Source organism: Phyllobates terribilis, unplaced genomic scaffold (assembly GCF_046119375.1).
Source record: "Phyllobates terribilis strain yellow unplaced genomic scaffold, ASM4611937v1 Scaffold_12__6_contigs__length_324123572, whole genome shotgun sequence".
Lineage (NCBI taxonomy): Eukaryota > Metazoa > Chordata > Amphibia > Anura > Dendrobatidae > Phyllobates > Phyllobates terribilis.
This window is the reverse complement of record NW_027362772.1, coordinates 8,295,817-8,301,875: the sequence shown is the minus strand read 5'-3', so window position 1 is coordinate 8,301,875 and position 6,059 is coordinate 8,295,817. Positions and strand designations below refer to the sequence as shown.

General features: G+C 42.2%; 1 protein-coding gene across 1 annotated transcript in view; it reads right to left on the bottom strand.

The window, feature by feature from the left end:
* LOC141171888 (gastrula zinc finger protein XlCGF66.1-like) overlaps positions 1-6,059 on the bottom strand; it is a 469,561-nt gene that overhangs the window by 75,913 nt on the left and 387,589 nt on the right. The gene's annotated exons all lie outside the window — the stretch shown is intronic.

Below are 6,059 nucleotides of genomic sequence, written 5' to 3'. Positions count from 1 at the left end.
CAATATCTTGGTTACATCATCACCATCCTCATCTCACTACTCCGCAGTTTGATGGAAGAAAGTCTAGAATGTAAGAAATTAATCGTTAAGGACATGTTACTGCCAAGATCCTTATATGTTTTGAGGAGAAATAACACCAACTCTGCTCTTGAGTTTCCCAAAAAGTTAGTTACCACAAATGAAAATGTAAACCATACAGCCTTTTCCTTGCCCTGCAACAAACGAAGAAGATGGCCAGTCCCTTTTATTGTAGCAATATTCTCTTGCGCGACTACCCCACTCACACAGTAAGTTGGTGTCCAGTGTATCCACCCTGGAGACCAAATAAGAGGGCAACAACCGTAACGACATGTGTGAACAAGCACATGTAGGAGCTCCTGCAGAGCATCTAGCTATTTATCCGATATTGGACCTGATGACCATCCTGAAAATTGTCATACATCTACCAGATAACTTTCTGAGTGTGGAGGTGCTTTGCTCCAGGGGAAAAAATGACCAAGAAAAGCCACAGAGACTGTGGGAGAAGCAGGCTCTCAGCTCCAAGATGACACCACAGTCATCACACTGGAGACAGATTGAGCAGGGAAGATTAGCAGGAGGGAAGTGGTGGCGAGGCTGGAACAGTTTGCCTACACAGAAAGGCAGGTCTCAGCAGGTGACAGTGGCCATCTTATAACAGCTACCTTGCACCTGTGCATGGGCTCCAGAGTGGAGGAGTTGGGTGAGCAGGAGATGGGAGAGGCAGCCGCGTTGAAGGGGGCAAAAAGACTACAAAATTACATGTGGCACAATACTTACTGCCCCACTGCCTAATCTGCACCAATGGGACATACAGGTACCTGAGGAACCTACTTTAAAAGACGTTTTCATTGCAGTGGTACATTGTAAATTCTCTTTCTGCTTTGAATGTACATTTTGGTGGTCTTAACCCCTTTAAAGCCTGGGGTGTATTAGTACGCCCCAGGCCATCACCCCTGGTTCAGTGAGGGCTCTGGCGGTGAGCCCGGACTAAACCGAGCACATGTCTGCTGAGTATTACAGCTGACGTGTGCCCACAACAGCCGCGGGTGGAATCATGATCCAACCGCAGCTGTTAACCAGTTAAATGCCACTGTCAATCTATGACAGCGGCATTTAACAGCGCCGCACCGGAAGCGCGTCACTTACCCCGCCCATCGGTAACCCGTCATGTGATTGCGGGTCACTGATAGGTGGGCATGACAACCCTGGGTCTGCAGCAGACCCCAGTGGTTGTCATGTAATGATCGCTATGAGCGCCACCTAGTGGTTGGCAGTCATAGCACAGGAGCATTTCTGCTACATAAAGGTGATCTGTTCATCACCTCTATGTAGCAGAGGCGATCGGACAGTTGCTGCTTCTAGTCTCTTATGGAGACTATAAAAGCAAGCAAAAAGTGTAAAAAAAAATGTTTTTAAAAAAATTAAAAAAATATAAAAGTTTAAATCACCCCCCTTTCGCCCCATTCAAAATAAAATAATAAAAAAAAACAACCCACATACACATATTTGGTATCGCCGCGTTCAGAATTGCCCGATCTATCAATATAAAAAAAAGAATTAATCCGAACAGTAAACGGCGTAACAAGAAAAAAATTCTAAATGCCAGAATTACGTTTTTTGGTTGCTGCAACATTGCAATAAAATGCAATAAGGGGCGATCAAAACATCGGATCTACCCCAAAATGGGGCCCCAGATTCCTAAAAATGGAGATGCTATGGGTCTCGGAAAATGGTGCCATTTTTTTTTTTTTTTTTTACCAAACTTTGGATTTTTTTTCACCACTTAAATAAAAAAGAACCTATACATGTTTGGTATCTACAAACTCGTAATGAGCTGGAGAATAAGAATGATGGCAGGTCAGTTTTAGCATTCAGTGAACGTGGTAAAAAAAACAAAAAAACATCTGTGGTATTGCAATTTTTTTGCAATTTCACCGCACTTGGAAAATAAGCCCTCACACGGCCATATTGACCAAAAAATAAAAACGCTATGGCTCTGGGAACAAGGAGAGCAAAAAACGAAAATGCAAAAACAGAAAATCCCAGGGTCTTTAAGGGGTTAAAGATGAGATAGCAGGTATATGACACAAACTGCAGAAAATAGAGCAGGGGCAGTGGAAGTCAGAGTCAGCACCATTGATGATCAGATAGCCGATACAAGCAATGAGAGCTGGCTTGCAGCACAGCAAATATCAGCACTGCTGGCAGAAACAGATGATCTTGAAAATAGGTCAAGGCTCAATGATATACCACTTATTGGTGTGCCTGGAAAAATAGAAGGCTCCTTTCCTACTGAATTCTTTGAAAACTGGCTGAAATTAATAATCAGGCTTGAAACCTTAACCCCCTATAAGCTGTAGAACAAGCTCACAGGATGCCTACCCATCCTCTTCCTCCTGGGCTTCCACAAAGACCTGCGCTGGCTAAAGTTTTACCGGGACAGAGATATTATCCTGCGACAGGCAAGGGATCACCCAGATATAACTATCAATGGGTCCAAAATCTCGATCTTTCCAGATTATTCTATAGAAGTGCAGAGACAAAGAGCCAGATTCATTGATATCAAAAAACATCTGAGAGATCTGCATGTTCCATATTCAATTATTATATTTAATAAACCTTTCTGAATTGACGTCTTCAATAAACCAGCAGCACGGGAAGTATCCACAAATTTCTCCAGATCCTGATATTCATCAATTTTGACAAACCTATGGATCCGCAGCAACTGAACATCAAACTTAAAACACCAAAGAAAAGAATATGGATCAGGTTAGCACAATCTGATACAAATACTCTTAAATGTTTGATGGATAAGACCCTATTTGCGCTACCTTCCTCTTTGTGTTTTTTCTTGGATACAGCAGCAATACCTTGGAACCGTCTCCCGGTCTGGCAATTGTCAAATGAGAGCCCGGCAGCAGAGGGAATTATCTATATATCTACATCATGGAATATTTTTACAATCGACTATCATCAAGGGAACGGCTCATGTTAGAAACTATTGGACAAACAGGTGGATTCATTATGGACATGGACAGTTCTACAAACTCATTTAGTGAGGAGGACACAAATGTTTTAAGAAACACTTTTTATCACTTCAAAGATGCATTAAAAGAGGAACTTCATTTTGGTCTGGATGCCCGGTTTTTAACTATATGGATGAAAAAATATGTCTGAGGGGCCTCAGGTTGGTACATACCTCTCTATTTCCTAATGACAATACGTTTACACTTGAATGGGACCCTAATTTAAATAATTGTATGCACATTATGTTAACATGTTTCCCTAAAAAGAGAACACAATTGTGTGAAACTGCAACTGAAAAAGTTCTATCTTTAGCTAAGGACTGTGAAGACCCGGGGTCTTCCGTGGGCAAAGAGACAGGGATGATTATCGTATTATAAAAAAGAAAGAAACACAAAGTGTGCCCCGAGTGATAGAGCAAAAATCTAAAAATTCTCTACATATACAACTAAAGGACAAGGCTAATGAATGTATTGATACAAACAAAAAAAAATATTGAAAAAAATGAAAATAAGATTGAACCGAAGATAACAAATAACAAAATAATTGAGATAGTCCTACCACAAAGAATTGAACCTTTATCAATTGCAACAGTTAAATCTACAAAAAGTACAGTGAGCAAGAGCAGAAATTTGACAAACACTCCTCCTATACAAAATTCAAATATACTACTTCCATCTTCTGAATGGAAAACCTCTACCTTCATTTTGGTTTTTAATGCAAAAAAACATCTAGACAACATTAGACTACATATAAATAGAATCAATGAAGAAAGGAAAAGAGCTTGTCTAAGTAAAAATGAAAAACGGAGACAACTAGTGGCAATAAACTAAATAAAAGTCTAATTCCACCTAAGGAAATTGAATCTCTTGCTCTAATCAAATTCTCAGATCCCATTTCTACTCCACTACTGTACCTCTCGATATATGACACTACATCAGACATTGTTTCCTCTACTAAAATAACAAGCAATACTATTTGTGAAGACCCGGGGTCTTCCGTGGGTGTAACGCTACTCAGACAACACAGGGTGATGGTAAAACAGCGTGGCAATACTTTATTGAACCACAAAGTGGACAATAAACACACAGAACAGTCCCAGCATATACCCAAGATGGTACAACATTACACAGTCTCACCCTTCCTTCTCCGCCCGCTTGGGATTGAACAGCTCCCACTTTGGAGACTTCCAGGGCCGACTACCTCAACCAGTTGCCCCCCCCCCCGCTTCTGGTGGGTCACCACAGAGAGGAGGTAGCGGCAAGCATAGAAAGCTAGCAGTCCATCGAGGTACAGGACCAGGAGACCCAAGGGTCCCACCCTGGCCTCTCCGAGAGTTTCCATGGGCTCTAAGCGACCGGTGGGTCCCTCTTAGCAACCCCAAAACAACATATCCATGGGGCCAAGTGACTTCTTCGTCCTCTCCCAGACTCCCCAAAAGTATCCATGGTCTCTAATGGTTAATGGAGCAGATCCAAATCTTTTCAGTCAGGGCCAGTACCCTTAGGCTAGAATCATGTAGAATACAAATCTGTGTCTCTTTGGATAATGCCATGCAATCCATCTATTGTCCTGAAGGATGTCTCTCATTCTCCTTCTAAAGTCTTTCTGATGTTCCTTGATTCTCTGTCCCAAGACTCACTGCTACAAAAAACACATGTCCCTTCTGCTTCTCTTTGCTTCTGACTACAGACATCCCTGTTTATATTAATCTCTGTGTGAGGTCATCAGGCACAGGTAAGAGGTAATGGTGCAGGTCTCAGTTATTATTGAGCTAATCTATTTACATAGTTGGTATCACTGGGCTGTTGTAAAAAGCTGGCTTTTAGTACAATTAGCATATTAGCAAACAGCATTGTTTCCAAGAGGAGACCGCAATCAGGGTTAGACAAATACTAATCTGACCTTTAGAAATACACAAACATGTACAAGACAATTTAAACACAATAATGTACTGTAAACACAATAGTGTATTCTCTTGACTTAACAAATCTAATCTGGCTTATTAAGATTTTACTCTGTATCATCACACTATTAGGCTGTGTGCCCACAATGCGTTTTTTAAGCGTTTCCGCAGCGGCAAAAACGCTTACAAAATGCATGGTAGAAGGCCTGCCATGTTCCCCAATGATAATCCGCATGTGCTGTGCACATGCTGTGAAAATTTCCGCTGCGGATTATCATTGCGGAAAAAAACGCAGCACTACCAATTATTTTGCAGAAATGCTGCGTTTTTGCCGCCATTGACTTGCATTAGACCGCATGGATTACGCATCACTGCATAAGTAGATGCGCATTCCATGCGTTCTAATGTGTGGATGGTACCCAGGTCTAGAGAAGAGGAGACTCTTCTCCGGACGTGGGTACCATTGAAAACTGTAAAAAAAAGAATAAAATAAAAAATAATAATATATATACTTACCTTCTGGCGGCCCGCGGTGCGCTCCTCCTTGCTTGGCAGCAGTTCGCGATGGAATGAAGGACCCGCGCTGACGTCAGAGTCATGTGACGGGTCATGCGACGCTGACGTCGGCAGGTCCTTCAGTGTACCGCAGCCGGGACGGTGAAGCAAGCCAGCGCGGGCCATCGGAGGGTAAGTATAGATTTATTTTTTTATTTTTTGACATTCTCTCGGGTCACACTATATAAATCCATGCTGTTTGTATGGATTTATATAGTGTGACCAAGTTGACAAGCACTTTCCAAGTGATGCTGATCGCTTGGAAAGCGCTTGTCAACCCGCAAGCGGAAATGCAAGTGAAGAACGCTTCACATCCGCATGTCCCTGGCAGGAAAACGCATGTACAATCCGCATGTACAATCCGCATGCACAATCCGCATGTACAATCCGCATGTACAATCTGCATGTACAATCCACATGCACAATCCACATGTACAATCCGCATGCATTTTTTTCTGCCAGGGAGATGCAGAAACGCTCAGGAAAAAATCCTGAGCATTTCTGCATCGTGGGCACATAGCCTTATAGTGGAAAATACCACAACTGGTACTAA